General features: G+C 46.8%; 1 protein-coding gene across 2 annotated transcripts in view; it reads right to left on the reverse strand.

Annotated features, from left to right (window-relative positions):
* Window positions 1–19,419, reverse strand: part of KDM6B (lysine demethylase 6B) — a 120,476-nt gene that overhangs the window by 54,242 nt on the left and 46,815 nt on the right. Inside the window, exon 2 of one of the 2 annotated variants that reach the window (XM_069767421.1) lies at window positions 16,371–16,438. The gene's annotated coding sequence lies outside the window, so the exon portion shown is untranslated. Of the gene's footprint in view, window positions 1–16,370; window positions 16,439–19,419 lie in introns of those variants that run through there. The other variant, XM_069767424.1, reaches the window with a different exon arrangement.

Consider the following 19,419-nt stretch of genomic DNA (forward strand, 5'->3'; position numbering starts at 1 on the left):
AGACTCCTGAAAACTTTGGACAATCCCATTTTACTTGTCAGGTTCCCACCTCCCAGAAACTTTGTGATAGATATTGCTCCTAGGCCCCTCCAATCAGTCATTTAAAAGGTGGGAGAGCATTGTATAACTCTTCCACTATGTATACCATATTTTGCGGTTTAAAAGACGCACCCCAAATTTTGAGGAGAAAAATACATTTTTTTTTTTAACTAAAATGGTGGTGCTTCTTACAATCCAGGCATCTTATTGCTTACGGGGGGTGGTGGCTGTGGTGAAGCAGGGTCCCAGGGTCGTTGCTGGCGGAAGCAGGTGTGGGGCAAAGCTGCGGACCCCAGACTGGGACAAAGGGGTGTTCGGATGTGCGATGCTGCGTGTGTTCGGTGGAGCAGGGTCCCAGGGTCGCTCCTGAAGGAGGCATGAGTGGCGCTGCGGGTGTTCGGTAGAGTGGGAGCTCCGTCAACATTTTGGGAAAGCCCAGAGCCCCCTGCACTGTTTACTATGCTGTGGACTCCGGGAAAATGGCTGCCGGGACGGCACATGTGCAGATTGAGATCTTGGTGCTGAGATCTCATCTCCCAAGATCTCCATCTGCGCCACATGCGCAGCCATTTTCCTGGAGACATCGCCTAGAGGCAGTGATGGATGGAGATCTCGGCTTTCCTCCATCTGCGCCGAGTGAGAAGCCAGACCCAGGAAGAAGAATGGCGGCCGCCACCTCAGGGCTACTGCTCGCTGCCGTACCACCCGCTAAGAACAGTGTTCAATTTATAAGATCCCTCCATTTTCCCCCTAATTTTGGGGGGTGGGGGGGGGGAATCAAAAGTGCGTCATATAAAAGGCCTCTTTCACACATCCGTTTTTTAGAATCAGTCACAGTCCGTCAGTCTTGAAAAGACGGATCCTGTGTAGATTGTAAAAAACTGATGCGCTGGATCCGTTTTTTTGACTGATCTGTTGAAGTAGTTGCAGCCGGATTGAAAGAAAGAAAGAAAGAGCAATTTTACTGAAAGGAAAAATGCTTCCGGGCATGCTCGGTTGCAAAAAAACGGAATTCGTCACTGGAATCAGTCTTCTGACGGACAGCGACGGATCCTGCGCCCATAGGCTTCTATTATAGCCAAAAACGGACGCCGCAGGATTCGTCGCTCTGAGTCTTTTCAACGTACACAAAAACAGTTAGTATGTACGTTGTCTCTGTCCGACGGACGACTTTACTACGGATCAGTCGTTTGACGGATGAAGCGGAAGGCCATCTGTCACAATCCATCGCTAATACATGGGGAAAAAAAACGCTGCTGGATCCGTTTTTTTCTAAAAATGTCGGATTGTGACTGATTCTAAACAACGGATGTGTGAAAGGTGGTAACCTGCAGTAACCACCGATCGACCAAACCGCTGCATGACCAGCTCTACCCTCACCTACTGTATTCTCACCCATCCCTTGTAGATTGTGAGCCTTCGCGGGCAGGGTCCTCACTCCTCCTGTACCAGTTATGACTTGTATTGTTTAAGATTATTGTACTTGTTTTTATTATGTATACCCCTCCTCACATGTAAAGCGCCATGGAATAAATGGCGCTATAACAATAAATAATAATAAATAATAATAATAATAAAGAGGCCTTATAGTACTGCAAATCCTAAACCACGAGTTGACGACTAAACTAGTCACACAACTTTGGTGTAACATATTTTGCTATGCAACTTGATGTTGCGTGACTTCACCCGCAAAAAAAAAAAAATTCAAAACACTCCTAGTATGAAATATACCCTTTGAGGGCATTTAAGAGCAGTCATCAAACGCAGACAACTGGCCGTAGACGATTAGCTTGTTGTCAGCACATTCCGCCTCTGGGGGCTGTCACAGAAATATTCTAAATCTACGGGCAGCTGTGGTTTATCAGACACAAAGCATCCAGTGAGCAGATGAAGACTACACAGACTATATTCCTGACATCTGTACCTTTCCTGAACCTCAAGTCCACTGCTGTGAACAAAATTCATCATCAGGAGTGGTCTTAGGTCGGGCAACGCTAGTGTTTTTTTATTCCTCATGTGCAGGGCAGATGTTTTTCCACCTTGCAATGCTCTCAGTTTGACTGCAGCCTTCGGCATGCAAACTTTTTTATGTTCTCCAAGGGTTGCGGAGATGACAGACCAATGTCGGCCATGACCGAACACAGAATGGTGAATTCTATTGGACCCCCATGCTACGTACTACTGTACATACTTTTCGGGGGTCTAAAGCAAAACAGGTCAAAATTAATCTTTCCCTTTATGTTGATGAAAGTGATGTCTTCAGATGATGAAAATCAGTGGTTAAAAAAAAAAAAAACACGTAATGCAAAAACAATAGGTCATTTTCTGATGACAGCTTTCCTTTAACTATGCCTTTGAAACTCACGGTCATAAACATATAAACATACTTCTAGGAATTATTTTTAGAGATTACCAGCAAAATCGTATTTTCCTCCACTGCTTAAGGACATGAACATATTTACATGACAGCTTTCCTTGAAGGCGTAGTTTTACAGCCTAACCAAACCATCTTACCTCGAATTCAGACTTCTACTGATTCATACTTACTCTTATTTCTTAACTTATGTGCATTTCATCATCTCCACCACAAAATGTGGTCTAGTTTCATTACCAAAAAATGAAAATGAGAAGACACATTTTATAGATTCATTTGTAAATGCAACCCAACAGTCTATATATAGGTGTAATTTACACCAAAATAGAAGTAATACTGTATATACGTCACTTGTCCAGAGTTGATGTGTGTTTAGACTGGCAGATTTTGGCCAGTAATGAGCAATTTTCGGCTCTAACAAGTTGATTGATGACCACATAAAGACCCTTTTACATGAACTAAATAAAAATACAGTAATTAACCAGAGCCAGCATGGGTTTGTAGCGAACAAGTCATGCCAGACTAATCTAATTTCTTTGAATGATGGAATCACTGACTGGGTGGATCAGGGAAATGCGGTAGATATAGAATATCTTGCCTTCAGGAAAGCATTTGATAAAGTATTTCATACTATCCTTATTGATAAAAGGACCACGTATGGGATTGACAAGGCTTCGGTTAAGTGGATTCATAACTTGCCCAGTGATCATACTCAGAGTGGTAATAAATGGTTGCACGTCCAATTGGAAGAGTGTTTCAAGTGGGGTACCACAAGGCCCTGTCCTGGCCCCAGTGTTCAACATTTTTATAAATGATCTAGATAAGGGAACTAAATGTAAGCTGATCAATTTGCAAAGCTAGGAGTGATAGAGAAGACAGAAAGGATTCAGAAGGATGTAGATAAGCTTGAACAATGGGCAACGACTAATAGAATGGTATTTAATAGGGAGAAATGCAAGACTCTACATCTGGGCAAGTAAAACGAAAATTACATCTCTAGGATGGGAGGATTAGAACTAAGCCACAGTACGTGTGAAAAAGACTTGGGTATACCAATAGATCACAGACTTCACCTGAGTCAACAGTGCGATGCAGCAGCAAAAAAGGCAAACAGTTCTAGGATGTTTTAAGAGAAGCATAGAGTCTAGATCATGTGAAGTAGTTATCCCCATCTACTCCTCCTTGGTCAGGCTTCATGTATATTACATGAAGTCACATTTCTTTTAAGAGGTAAACAAATTGTATAAAAAGGAGTTGTAGTGAAAACAGGGCAACAGGCCGACCACCACTGCACTCATTCCCTATACAGCTGCCAGAAAAAAGCCAAGTGCAACCCTATAGGGAATGAATGGAGTGGCTGTTGAGCATGCGTACTGCCGTTCCAATATAGTGGGAATAAAAGTCGCCCTTTCTGCCAATTGTGGGTCCCAGTGGTCAGCCCCCAAAGTCAGTACGTTATCACCTATCCTGTGTGGACAGCTGATAAAGGGGGCTATCAGGTGAAACGGTAATACGATCAAAAGCGTAGAAACAATCTCTTGTGAAAGGGGCGAAGGGTCACGTTAACAGTCACTGGTTGGACCCCAAATTTGACACTCGTTATAGGTAACATTTGTTTCAATGTAGTTGAAAAGTAGTTGTTTACTGAGACTTATAAAATAAAGATAGAGGTAAACGTTATCCCCAATAGATTAGACTTGTCTGTAGTGTACGACGAGGATACACCATAAAGACATGGCTAATCTATCAGCGGTGTACATAAATGCCTTCACTTCTAATGAACATGTTCCAAATTGTTTTGCTCTCCAGAGTAGACCTGACATCTATTCTATACAAACAATACCCTTCCACATCCAACTGAACCCCCCATTCCTCCGGGTCAGTTTTTTAAAAATCCGAAACCAAATATATTACTTTTAATTTGCACGTATGACACACACCTCTCTCCTGTCACTAATCCTATCAATATGGAACCTCTTTAAAAAGTAAAATTGCAGCACACTGTTGACACCTGGGTGAAGGCTTTCGATGCCTTTATTTAGATGGCACAACATATTTAGCAAGAGCTCTGAGCTATTGCATTGCTGCCGTTTAAGAGCTTTGGTAACCCCATTAAGAAAATTATAGCGTGCATTTCTAGGAGCCCTTTGGTTACCTTTTATTGAGAAGATCGATCATTGCAATGTCCCTCCTCCTGGGTCGAGAAGAGGCTTCATGCAATAGCAGGAATAATGGCTTCTTGAACCGCTGGACACACCAAATTATCACCCCAGCAAGTCCCTTCTCGCTATACATCAGTCAACCTCAAACAATAGTTTGATTTTACATTTCCAAGGCTTAGCTGCATTGACGTCAAATCGGCAAAAAGAAGCTTGTTAACATATTTAGTTTGCTGGGGCACACAAAGGCTGCATTGAAAAGTTTGAATCTAGAAACACGGCAACTTATTGTTTTGCATATACATCGATGCTCGAATGCATACATTCTTTGCAATTAATAAGGGTTTCATATTTATTGATGAGTCTATAAAACCGAAAATCAAAAGACTGTGATAAGGAAGCAGAAGTGTTGGCGCCTTCGAATTTTGGTGCTCGTGACACCTTTTGAGAAAACTATGGAGAGAAACTAAAAATCGAACAGACGGCTGAGCAAATTATGGCAATTGTTTTCTGCTGCAAAGCTTTATCTTACTTTGGAAATATTAACTGAAAATCTGTTTCATAAGAGAAGATAGTTGTGCTCTGGGAAACTTGACGGGAAAGGACCAGAGCAAATAAGATAGAAACCAGAGACGCATACTCAAAAGGAGACTTAAGGAACGCCAGAGATATGGTCAAAAGGAGTCAAAGCGATTTCAAGACTTGAACCCCACATACAATTTCTCAATAAATAACGCCTTAAGAAAGGCTCATGTTGAGTAAAGCCATAAAACTCAACATCAATAAACTGGGTAACAAAAGGAGCTTCAAAAATAAAGTTAGCAACGCCTTGGAATTTTGATGTTAAAGCTTGAAATGACCGTGGAGAAAAACGAAATCATTCAAGCAGATGGTTGACCAAATAATGTCAAACGTAAACTTTTTTCATAAAGCGAAGAAGCTTCGTCTTACTCTGGAAATGTTAAAGATCTGGCTCATTAGAGAAGAGATCGTTCTGCTCAGGAGGTTGGATGGAAAAGAATGGCAATTGACAAGATAGTTTGAGAACTTTATAGAAACTGCAGACAGGCCACCGAGAAGCCCAACGACATAAGCAAGACGGATACTGGTATCATCAGCGACTTGGACCGGTCTCAACGTAGAAACATTGCAGGTTGTTATTGTTCAGCAATGAATAAGGCCTTGAAAAGGACTTCAGGTTTAACGATTAAGGTATAAAGCCAAAACATTAGAAAGATGGGTAATAAAGGACCTGAAGAGAAAAAAAAACTTGTAACACCCTTTGGAGGCATAGGTTGTGTTTTTCAGGTGTGCTGGGACTCTATCCAAGCTCTGACTACTTTTTGAAGCATTTGCAGAGCAAGCCAAGACTAGAGTAAAACGGAAAAGCTTGTGAAAAAAATTTCAGCAACATTTACAGTTGTGGCCAAAAGTATTGACACCCCAGATAATACTCATTTTCTTCCTGAAAATGATTGCAAACACAAATTCTTTATTATCTTCATTTAATTTGTCTTGAATGAAAAAACACAGAATTGTCCTAAAGCCAAATTGGATATAAATTCCACACCAAACATAAAAAGGGGGTGGACAAAAGTATTGGCACTTTTCGAAAAGTCATGTGATGCTTCTCTAATTTGTGTAATTAACAGCACCTGTAACTTACCTGTGGCACCTAACAGGTGTTGGCAATAACTAAATCACACTTGCAGCCAGTTGACATGAATTAAAGTTGATTCAACCTCTGTCCTGTGTCCTTGTGTGTACCACATTAAGCATGGAGAAAAGAAAGAAGACCAAAGAACTGTCGGAGGACTTGAGAAACCAAATTGTGAGGAAGCATGAGCAATCTCAAGTCTACAAGTCCATCTCCAAAGACCTGAATGTTCCTTTGTCTACCATGCGCAGTGTCATCAAGAAGTTTAAAGCCCATGGTACTGTGGCTAACCTCCCTAGATGTGGACGGAAAATAAAAATTGACAAGAGATTTCAACGCAAGATTGTGCGGATGTTGGATAAAGAACCTCGACTAACATCCAAACAAGTTCAAGCTGCCCTGCAGTCCGAGGGTACAACAGTGTCAACCCGTACTGTCCGTCGGCATCTGAATGAAAAGGGACTGTATGGCAGGAGACCCAGGAAGACCCCACTTACCCTGAGACTAAAAAAAAGTCAGGCTGGAGTTTGCCAAAACTTACCTGAAAAAGCCTAAAACGTTTTGGAAGAATGTTCTGTGGTCAGATGAGACAAGAGTAGAGCTTTTTGGGCAAAGGCATCAACATAGAGTTTACAGGAGAGAAAAAAGAGGCATTCAAAGAAAAGAACATGGTCCCTACAGTCAAACATGGTGGAGGTTCCCTGATGTTTTGGGGTTGCTTTGCTGCCTCTGGCACTGGACTGCTTGACCGTGTGCATGGCTATATGAAGTCTGAAGACTACCAACAAATTTTGCAACATAATGTAGGGCCTAGTGTGAGAAAGCTGGGTCTCCCTCAGAGGTCACGGGTCTTCCAGCAGGACAATAAACAAAAGGATGAATGACCTCGGGGAGATCAAAACATCCAACACCACGGAGACACCATCACGTATTTCTCAAAGTAGTGATCTAGAACACTGCCCCCATCTCTTATGGGAAATATGCAAATGCATGTAGAAAAGCCGCGGAGACACCATCACGTGTTTCTCAACGCAAGCAATAAATAGCCAGGTCTTTCACCGGGAAGGAACAACCATGGGAAGGGCAGCATCCAAAAAGGAAAATCACCTATGCCAAAACATTGTATCCATCCACAGACAGCTGTCTCGGGGTATTTGCCCCTCATCAGTGTGGAGTAGGAAACTGGCTATTAGAAGCAGTGCCTAGTAAAAGGACTTCAAACAAAAGGATGAATGACCTCGGGGAGATCAAAACATCCAGCACCGCGGAGACACCATCACGTGTTTCTCAATGCAGTGTTGGAAGACCTGGTCCGAGGTCATTCATCCTTATGTTTATAGTCCTTTTACTAGGCACTGCTCCTAATAGCCAGCTCCACACTGATGAGGGGCAAATACCCCGAAACAGCTGTCTGTGGATGATACCATGTTTTGGCATAGGTGGTTTTCCTTTTTGGATGCTGCCCTTCCCGTGGTTGTTCCTTCCCGGTGAAAGACCTGGCTATTTATTGCTTGCGTTGAGAAACACATGATGGTGTCTCCGCGGCTTTTCTACATTCCAGCAGGACAATGACCCAAAACACACTTCAAAAAGCACTAGAAAATGGTTTGAGAGAAAGCACTGGAGACTTCTAAGGTGGCCAGCAATGAGTCCAGACCTGAATCCCATAGAACACCTGTGGAGAGATCTAACGGCTTTTTGGAGAAGGCCCCCTTCAAATATCAGGGACCTGGAGCAATTTGCCAAAGAAGAATGGTCTAATATTCCAGCAGAGCATTGTAAGAAACTCATCGATGGTTACCGGAAGTGGTTGGTCGCAGTTATTTTGGCTAAAGGTTGTGCAACCAAGTATTAGGCCGGGATCACACATGCGAGAAATACGTCCGAGTCTCGCATGGTAATACCCGGCATTTCCGCTGTCACTCAGGGGCGGAGAGTGCGGCCGCATAGCAATACATGCAGCCGCACGCTCCGCTCCAGAGAGACGGCGGCAATGCCGGGTATTACCATGCGAGACTCGGACATATTTCTCGCATGTGTGATCCCGGCCTTAGGCTGAGGGTGCCAATACTTTTGTCTGGCCCATTTTTGGAGTTTTGTGTGAAATTATCAATATTTTGCTTCATTCTCTTTTGTGTTTTTTCATTTAAGACAAATTAAATAAAGATAATACCAAAGAATTAGTGATTGCAATCATTTTCAGGAAGAAACTAAGTATTATCTGACAAAATTGCAGGGGTGTCAATACTTTTGGCCATTACTGTAAATAAGTTTGATTTCCATAATTTTGGTATAAAAAAAAAAAAAAAAACACAAAAAAACCCTTCTTTATGAATTGGGGCCATAAGCTATAAAGTTAAAGACGAGAAAACCCTATAGTAAACAAACAGAAAAAGAAATAAATTACACCTTTTAACTTAAATGTTGGCTCATGAAACCAAAAATCAAATAAGCGAAGTATTGACCAAAACAAACCAAAAACATTTCATAAACATTTTACAAAACACAAATGACTTAGGCTGGAACTTTATCTTTTTTTTCCCCCTCTGTAAAGGTACCGTCACACTAGACGATATCGCTAGCGATCCGTGACGTTGCAGCGTCCTTGCTAGCGATATCGTCCAGTGTGACAGGCAGCAGCGATCAGGCCCCTGCTGTGCTGTCGCTGGTAGGGGAAGAAAGTCCAGAACTTTATTTGGTCGCTGGACTCCCCGTAGACATCGCTGAATCGGCGTGTGTGACACCGATTCAGCGATGTCTTCACTGGTAACCAGGGTAAACATCGGGTAACTAAGCGCAGGGCCGCGCTTAGTAACCCGATGTTTACCCTGGTTACCATCCTAAAAGTAAAAAAAAAACAAACACTACATACTTACCTACAGCCGTCTGTCCTCCAGCGCTGTGCTCTGCACTCCTCCTGCTCTGGCTGTGAGTGTTGGTCAGCCGGAAAGCACAGCGGTGACGTCACCGCTCTGCTTTCCAGCCGCTGTGCTCACAGCCAGTACAGGAGGAGTGCAGAGCACAGCGCTGGAGGACAGACGGCTGTAGGTAAGTATGTACTGTTTGTTTTTTTTTACTTTTAGGATGGTAACCAGGGTAAACATCGGGTTACTAAGCGCGGCCCTGCGCTTAGTTACCCGATGTTTACCCTGGTTACCGGCATCGTTGGTCGCTGGAGAGCTGTCTGTGTGACAGCTCTCCAGCGACCAAACAGCGACGCTGCAGCGATCCGGATCGTTGTCGGTATCGCTGCAGCGTCGCTAAGTGTGACGGTACCTTAAATGTTGTGAAGACTGTGAAAGCTATATAATAAAGAGATTTAAAGAAAAATAAGTAATTAGTGACTCCTTTAACAGCTTAGAAGACCAGGGGTGGGTACAAAAACCAATCAAGTGGATCACAACTCCAAAGTTGTCATGCCGATGATCAGATGGAGGCTCTGTCAGTCGCTCGGCTCAATTTTGCTTTAAACCTGAAAGACGAGGAGCAACAAGATCGTTTGAGAACTTTAGAAGTAACCAATGACAGGCCATGGAGAAGCCCAAGACGCAAACAAGACTTTCTGAAGAAACGCAACCGATTTGGTTGGGAGACGTTGCTGCTGATGTGATCTCTAATATTACAGTTATATTATAAAATTTAGGAAAAGTCGAAGGTTTGGAAGATTTTCCTAAAAAATTTTCTACCCACAATGAATAAGAACCAAGGCAGGTGCGGAAAAAAAAAATGATGTAAAGTAAGAATTGTGTAAAAAATGTAAGTGTTAATAGTTTACCTTAAAAGAAATGCAGACTTCGTGAGCAAAAACGAAATCTAAACTCCCATCAATATTTGGTGTGACCGGCCTTAACGTTCAGTTTTTCTAGGTACACTTGCACATAGTTATTGTAGGAACTCGGCAGGATAAGTCTGCTTGCGCAAATCCTTCTAGTCTTAGTTTGCAGCATCTTTTTTCCCCCCAAAGTATTATATACACATTTCACTGTCTAGCCATAGCCTAATACAAGCAAAAACCACATCACAACAATTGTCCTTATACACATTTGATTATATGCAAAACAACAAAATCAGCGGCTGTCAACAAACATCGGAATCTAGATGGGAGCAAGGAACAAGGTTAACACCTGCTTGTCCAGGACTCCATTCCTACTTTACTAGGAGGCCACCAAGTCAAACCCATTCAGATTAATGAAACTGATTTTAAGCTACATGAAATTTCTTGAAAAAAAAATTTGCCACATTTGGACCACCCCTGAAAACTCTACTAAATCTCATTGGCTAAATATACGTTTAATAGACATTGTTACCATCTTGAGCATTAACAACATTTGACCCCGATAAGAGCAAAAAGCAGAACAAGAGGGTGCAACTTGCAGTCTAAGGCCTCTTTCACACTTCAGTCTTTTGGCGTCAGTCTGAAACCGCCATTTTCCTCAAAAGTGGATCCGCCATTTTTTTGGGGGCGGATCCGCTATTTTTCCATAGACATACATTAGCGACGGATTGTGGCGGATGGTCATCCGTTCCATCCGCTATGTGACGGATCCGTCGAGATTTGGCGGACATCATCTAGACATTGATGGACATTATAACGGTCGCCCCAATCCGCTTTTTCAATTGCGCATGCGCCAAAAAGTAGATTCTTTTCCCAGACAACCCCCAAGTAACGGATCCGTTAAAAAAACGGATCCGTTAGAACCGTTTTCTCAACAACTGTGACAGATCCGTCACTATGTCGGAGCAGACTGATGCCAAACAACTGAAGTGTGAAAGAAGCCTAAGGCCAGGGTCACACAGGCATATGTTCTCTTGTACAAGAAAATCGGGGCCCAGTATGCAAGTTACATTCGGCCAAGTGTCAGTGCACTGTGCTCAGATTCCCTCGCATCACAGATGCAGAGGAGACAGAGAAAGTAATTTCTCCATTGCCAACATCAGGGGTAATCAGGGGATCTCCACCAAGCGCTCACGTGTATGGAGGAGTCGGGAGGAGAAGATCTCCACCAAGCACTCATGTGCATGGAAGAGTCGGAAGGAGAAGATCTCCACCAAGCGGTCACGTGTATGGAGGAGTCGGAGGGAGAAGATCTCCACCAAGCGCTCATATGTATGGAGGAGTCGGGAGGAGAAGATCTCCACCAAGCGCTCACGTGTATGGAGGAGTCGGAAGGAGAAGATCTCCACAAAGCGCTCACGTGTATGGAGCAGTCGGGAGGAGAAGATCTCCACCAAGCGCTCACGTGTATGGAGGAGGCGGAAGGAGAAGATCTCTACCAAGCGCTCATATGTATGGAGGAGTCGGGAGGAGAAGATCTCCACCAAGCGCTCACGTGTATGGAGGAGTCGGAAGGAGAAGATCTCCACCAAGCGCTCACGTGTATGGAGGAGGCGGAAGGAGAAGATCTCTACCAAGCGCTCACGTGTATGGAGGAGGCGGAAGGAGAAGATCACCACCAAACGCTCACGTGTATGGAGGAGTCTAGAGAGAAGGATTGCAACCGAGGCGAGTGCTCATATGTATGGAGGAGTTGTGAAAGATGACTGTCAGTCGAGTCAAATATTCATGAGTATTGAAAGGGGAAGTCGGGATACCTGTCCGCTGAGCCGAGTGTTGAGGTGAAAGGGGCAGTGGGGAGAAATCTGTTGTCCACCATGGACAGAGCTCACCATGGCCACCACCTGTACGTTTAGCCAACAATATGAAGAACGAAAGAAGCAAAACGTGGGCAAGCACGATCTGGTGCATTTCCCCTACAGTGCGGTTTGTCTCTTACCCGAAGTTAGTGACCACAACGTAAAAAAAAAAAAAAGGTACCAATGGTGCGCAGGTGGGAAACAGGGGCAGGAAGATACAGCGTATATACACATAAGCGGTGGGGGATGGGTGACACAGAAAGATACATAATGGGGTGAGGTGGAAACAACAGCCTGTGTAGTGTTATGCAAGGAGGAGGTTACAAAACTTCTTATGAATGAGGAGGTTATAAAACTAAATACACTACGGTACTGGAGCGCCCGGCTCGATGGCTGCCATCAACAGCGTGAGCAGCACCGGCAGCATAAGCCTCAGCTTTCCAGGAGGCAAAATAATAACTAATGTCGTATAGGTGGATTATAAAAGAGCCACTCCAGCACTAAGCCTTTGTGATCCCAACGTCTCCCTGTTATTCTGTGCTGTACAGCAAGACCCGCAACATGGCTCCGACTGAGCAAACGGAGGACGCTTCTCGTAGCCAGATGCAATAGTCCCTGACGTGCGCTACCGCAGAGTGCAGGGGACAGAGCAGTAGTACCAGCCTATGGCAGTGCAGAACTACAACTCCCAGCATGTATTCACAGCCAAAGACTCAGTGTGTACTGTAAGCCTATCCTGTGTGATCCCGAGCCAGTGTGCACAAGCCCGTGAAATGGATGTGACTAGGCTGAAGTGGAGACAGTTTGGGCAGAGGATGGCTTGCTCTTTTACTGCATCTAATCCTCTCATGTGCAATACTGTGCATCTAATCCCATCCTGTGTGCTACTGTCTGCTGAGCCGTGTATCTAATCCTATCCTGTGTGATACTGACTGCTGAGCCTTGTATCTAATCCCATCCTGTGTGATACTGTCTGCTGAGCCGTGTATCTAATCCCATCCTGTGTGATACTGTCCGCTGAGCCGTGTATCTAATCCCATCCTGTGTGATACCGCCCTCGTGCACAGGGCAGCACAGTTCTCTGGCAGTGAATGAGGAGGAGAGTTGCTGGTGCAGACCATATGGCCGGCTCCCCAGTATCCCCCAGTATCCCCCGTGCTCAGGCTCCTCCCTGTGCCAGTATCAGGCAGGCGGCAGACATGCCCGGGCAGGGCTACAGGGGGCACACGGATTGGCTGAGGGCTTCTCCGCTTACATGGAGATATATTTATCTCTATACATGCAGCCGGGCCGACAATCCTTCCTAGCAACAGTCTCCCCGGCGCAGACGCCATTGGACGCCCGCAGTGTGACGACAGCTAGCCAGGGATTGGTGATCCGGCTAGATTCCAGAACCTGAGTAGCCACGGTAACAAGGAGAAGCGTTGCCTGGACTACAGAGGAATCCGCCCTGGTTGGAAGCAGCCAATCAGTATGCAGGGCTTAACCAGTGCTGTGCTGGACAATAGTACAAAGCAACCTCACTGGAGTTAATCAATAGCTGGATGAGATGTGTGTCACGTGTGGAAGTGGGATCGTATCACATGATAGAAGACTTCTAACACCCAGAGTACTACTAGAAGCCTACAACATCGCCCACTAAGGGCCGGGCGCCTCAGGCTGCACACCTTCCCAATAACTGTTCTGCCGGCAGCTATTTCTCCCAACCCTGCACACAAGCGGAGTCATCAATGGGAGAAAATATTACAATTTGAGCGTCCTCAGAGGCTGACACCTTTTAATGGCGAACTGAAAAGATGGTAACAAATAGCAGCTCCGGAGACTTCTCTGATCATAAACATAACGCAAGGTGTAAAGACAGATCATTCCACATGCCTGTAATCAGTGGAGAGCAAGAAACCCCCTCCAGGCCTCCCGGCCCGCCCACCCCAGGCCCCTGGCCCGCCCACCCCCAAGCCTCCCGGCCCGCCCACCCCCAAGCCTCCCGGCCCGCCCACCTCCAAGCCTCCCGGCCCGCCCACCTCCAAGCCTCCTGGCCCGCCCACCTCCAAGCCCATCCCCTCCAAGCCTCCCGGCCTGCCCACCTCCAAGCCTCCCGGCCTGCCTCCAGGCCCATCCCCTCCAAGCCTCCCGACCCATCCCCTCCAGGCCTCCCGGCCCATCCCCTCCAAGCCTCCCGACCTGCCCACCTCCAGGCCTCCCCGCCCGCCTCCAGGCATCCCTACCCATCCCCTCCAAGCCTCCTGCCCACCTCCAGGCCTCCTCACCTGCCCCCGGCCTGCCCCCTCCAAGCCCCCGGCCCGCCCCCTCCAAGCCTCCCGGCCCGCCCCTCCAAGCCTCCTGGCCCGCCCGCCCACCTCCAAGCCCATCCCCTCCAAGCCTCCCGGCCTGCCCACCTCCAAGCCTCCCGGCCTACCTCCAGGCCTCCCGGCCCATCCCCTCCAAGCCTCCCGACCCATCCCCTCCAGGCCTCCCCGCCCGCCTCCAGGCATCCCCGCCCATCCCCTCCAAGCCTCCCGACCTGCCCACCTCCAGGCCTCCCCGCCCGCCTCCAGGCATCCCTACCCATCCCCTCCAAGCCTCCTGCCCACCTCCAGGCCTCCTCACCTGCCCCCGGCCCGCCCCCTCCAAGCCTCCCGGCCCGCCCCTCCAAGCCTCCTGGCCCGCCCACCTCCAAGCCCATCCCCTCCAAGCCTCCCGGCCTACCTCCAGGCCTCCCGGCCCATCCCCTCCAAGCCTCCCGACCCATCCCCTCCAGGCCTCCCCGCCCGCCTCCAGGCATCCCCGCCCATCCCCTCCATGCCTCCCAACCCGCCCACCTCCAGGCCTCCCCACCCATCCCCTCCAAGCCTCCTGCCCACCTCCAGGCCTCCTCGCCTGCCCCCGGCCCGCCCCCTCCAAGCCTCCTGCCCACCTCCAGGCCTCCTCGCCTGCCCCCGGCCCGCCCCCTCCAAGCCTCCCGGCCCGCCCCCTCCAAGCCTCCCGGCCCGCCCCCTCCAAGCCTCCCGGCCCGCCCCCTCCAAGCCTCCCGGCCCGCCCCATTCAAGCCTCCCGGCTCGCCCCCTCCAAGCCTCCCGGCTCGCCCCCTCCAAGCCTCCCTGCCTTTGATGGCAGCTTCAAATCCTCTTCCCTTCACTTCCATCAAACTACATAGAAGGACTCATTCATGTACAGCCACCCTTCCACAACATCTACTCCTTTCTGGAGTCCAACACTGGGGTCAGGGGACCCCCATTCTGCCACTATTTGGGGGGTTACAGAGAGCCCATAGAGAAGCACAGCTGCTTTCCATCCATCCTTGCTCTGCACTACAGCGGCTCACTGACATAAGGAAAATAAATGTCGGAAGTCACAGACAAGATGGTTGGAGGCGCTCAGAATAGCATCGCGACCCCCAGGTTATGCACATTGCTCATTGATAACATTATAACAAATTATTTTTTGATCAGTCAGGGTCTGAGCGCTACGACCAACATTGATCGGTAAATTAGGGATCACTGATCCATTCATCCTGTACAGAGTTGAAACGTACAGGAGCTGTGATCCTGTTCTGTCCTGCCTGCATACTCTTTTGCTTCCTCCCCTGCCCAGGAGCTGTGGTGTGACCAGACCATGTTCCTGCACAGTCAACCATTACACAATACACAGGGGGCACATGGATAAGATTATCTCAGCACAGGAACATTTTATGTAAACACATCCAATTGTGGAAATTATTATTATTCCAAGATCTAGCGACCAAAATGAAGGTTTGTTTGTGTGAAAATCCCAATAAATTTTATTGATATCTCTTGAGTTTGAATGCCTATGAGTCCAGTGGGCGGTCCCATCATTGATTAGGACCGCCCACTGGACTCTTCTGTCTACAAACACCAGGGATTTTACTGAATCTTTTCCAACAGACCTGTCTCCCCGCTGAGCACCTCTACCCCACATATCCCAGAAATCTGTAAGTCTCCCCGCTGAAGGCCTGTACGCCACATATCCCGCTGCACGCACGTATAAAGAGATCGCAGCTCATGTTTCTCCGTCATTCCCGGCCTTAGATGCCCCATGTAGGTCGCATTACAGGGTTCGATAATCACATTTTCTACGTTTATCACAAAATCTTTTAATGGACTTCTCCATTCCGCAACACCGGAATTTACTGAACTGAGTGGGGCAGCACAGACCGGCAACGACAGAGGTCACTCATCATAGCATGCAACGATTCATTATAAAGTCGGCAAAATTCCAATAATCCGGCATTTTATGAAATCTGATTGTCCGGCAAAGAACTGAAAAATAATCTGTACTCTCACCTGACAAGAAGGCGAGGCAGAAGTTACCATGGAAGGTCTATATATAAGGCCGGGGTCCAACCATGAGAGATTCGCAGCACAGTTGTGGAGGAGCCGGGTTATACGCTCGTGTGACTGCCACCTTAATCTGATAATCCAGCATCGTTGTGTCCCTTAATGCCGGATTAAAGGAATTTTCTGTGCAAAATGGACATGGTCGTACTTACAGTCCGGGTGTATCCTATTAGCGGCACCTGCGGGGACAAGGCTTCACAGCGCTCTCCGAGCCTCGAAACTGCAAGAGGAGGACAGGGTAAATAACGTGCAGGGGGCGCAGCTACACCCCTGTGTTCTCACTGCTACAGACAGGTTCACCCTCTGGTCTCTACTGTACCTGGTAGAGCACGGCATTGTGGGGCAGCGTCACTCTCCTGACCGCTACATCCATCAACGCCAACCACTGCCAATGTCCCAACACTCCATGACCCCTAAACCTCAGACATGTTATCTTGGAGGTACAGTGACTTGTAAAAGTATTCACCCCCCCTTGGCTTTTGACCCATTTTGTTACATTACAGCCTGTGCGTAAATATTTTTGTAACGTAATTTGCGTATGATGCATCAGGAGAAGTGAAGTGAGAAAAATATAGGCATAAATTAAATTTATGGGATCAAATAACTAAAAATTGGCATGTGCATATGTATTCACCCCTTTGTGAGGAATCGCTTATAAATTCCTGGCGCAAGCAGTTCCCTTCAGTGTTTTGGAGCGGCCGAGTCACAGCCCTGACCTTAAACAAATGGAGAATCTGTGGTCGGACGTGAAGATCGCTGCTCACCAGAGGAAACATCTCACCTGAAGGAGCCGGAGCAGTTTTACCTTGAGGAACGGGCAAAAATCCCAGATGTGGAAAGCTCATAGACACTCATCCAAAGTGACCCGCAGCTGGAATTCCCTCAAAAGGAGGCTCTACAAAGTACTGACTTCAGGGGGGTGAATAGTTATGCAAACTTAAGTTTTCAGTTATTTTCTCCTATTTGTTGTTTGCTTCACAATAAAAAGAAAACCAAATGTTCAGAGCTGTCGGCATGAACTGATGGAAAACACCAGGGGGGTGAATACTTTTGCAAGCAACTGTATATACTGTGCATGTTTATTTGGTGACAAAGAACATCTGCAAGAGCTTGTAATTCAGTGATATGACCAGGCCCAGCAGCCAGCATCACGTTCCCTAAGATTAGGTACACTGCTCAGCAGCCAGCGTAAAAAAAAAAAAACATGCTAGGATTAGGTACACGGCTCAGGGAGAGCACCACGCATGCACATTAAGATTAGATACACGGTTCAGCAACCAGCATCATGCATGTCAGAATTAGATACACAGCTCAGCAGACAGTATCACGGGATAGGATTAGATACATGGCTCAGCAGTCAGTATCACACAGGGTAGGATTAGATACATGGGTCAGCAGTCAGTATCACACAGGGTAGGATTAGATACATGGCTCAGCAGTCAGTATCACACAGGGTAGGATTAGATACATGGCTCAGCAGTCAGTATCACACAGGGTAGGATTAGATACATGGCTCAGCAGTCAGTATCACACAGGGTAGGATTAGATACACGGCTCAGCAGACAGTATCACGGGATAGGATTAGATACATGGCTCAGCAGTCAGTATCACACAGGGTAGGATTAGATACATGGGTCAGGAGTCAGTATCACACAGGGTAGGATTAGATACTTGGCTCAGCAGACAGTATCACACAGGATAGGATTAGATACACGGCTCAGCATTCAGGTTCACACAGGATAGGATTAGATACACAGCTCAGCAGTCAGTATCACACAGGAGAGGATTAGATACACGGCTCAGCATTCAGGTTCACACAGGATAGGATTAGATACACGGCTCAGCAGTCAGTATCACACAGGATAGGATTAGATACACGGCTCAACAGTCAGTGTGACACAGGATAGGATTAGATACACGGCTCAGCAGTCAGCATCACACAGGATAGGATTAGATACACGGCTCAACAGTCAGTGTGACACATGGCAGGATTGGATACACAGCACCACACACACTAGGGTTAGGTATATAACCACTCGGCAGCATCACTACATAATTAATAAATACACGGATTCTCCTACAGCTACAAACATTCCCAGATCTGCTCACAATGACACCAGCAGTGATGTTGGGCCTCACCTCGGCCAGTGCCCTGACTCCGGCCTCTCCGGGGACCTGGGCTGTAATGAGTCAGGGAGGGATCCAGCTAAATTGCTGTAATTAATACCAGGCTGGGAGGACCAGGCCTCCTCGGCACATGGAGAGGTGAGGCTGCAGAGTCAGAGCATGTTCACACAGTGAGCTGCACCATACAACTGTGGATCCGCCAGAAATGTTAGGGACTTCATCCTGTCCCACCAAGACTCTGCCCACCCTAGCGGTGCAGGTCAGGACTGGTGTAAAATCGCAAAAACTTGCAATTATTTTGAAGTCATGTCAATTATTCAGCACGTTTTCCCCCCATAAATCCGGGTGCCCACAGTCCGGAAGTAGCACATGTTCGCTGTGTCTAGAAGCTAGTTTCACATTTGCATTAAAAAACGCAGCGTTTTTAACACAAACGCAGGTGGTGCAAAAACGCATGTAAATGCGTGCAAATGCTGCGTTTTTTAGACGCATGCGTTTTTGCATGTGGTAAAGAAACGCAACGATTTTAAGGGTTAGGGTTAGGATCCCTAGGGTTAGGATCTCTTTAGGGTTAGGGTTGGGGGTGGCTTATCAGTGTGTATTCTTGTGTTTTTCTATTGAAACGCATGCGTTTAAAAACGCATGCAAACGCATGTGCTTAAAAACGCATGCGTTTACATAGCAATACGCTTTTAGCTGCAAAAAAAAACGCAGCTAGAAATTACTACAGGTTGCATTTCCACAACAAAACGCAAGCATAGAAAAGACGCATGCGTCATCAAAACGCATGCAAAAAAAGCATGCGTTTTTAATGTTAAGTATAGAAAAAAAAACACATGTTTTTTTTGCGCTAAGACGCAGCGGCAAAAAACCCAAATGTGAAACCAAAGCGCTGCCGTCTATTCAACGCAGGTGATTCCGCATGTGTTCACTGGATTCACCGCTTTCAATTCATTCTATGGGTGACATTTCTCTTGCAGAGACTAGTGTCTCTGCAAGAGAAGTTGACATGCTGCGGTCTGGAAAGACGCATCACATGTCTGTCTCCACGGGCATCCGTGAACATGGGATTTA

This window comes from Ranitomeya imitator, chromosome 4 (genome assembly GCF_032444005.1).
Source record: "Ranitomeya imitator isolate aRanImi1 chromosome 4, aRanImi1.pri, whole genome shotgun sequence".
In the NCBI taxonomy this organism is placed as follows: Eukaryota; Metazoa; Chordata; class Amphibia; order Anura; family Dendrobatidae; genus Ranitomeya; species Ranitomeya imitator.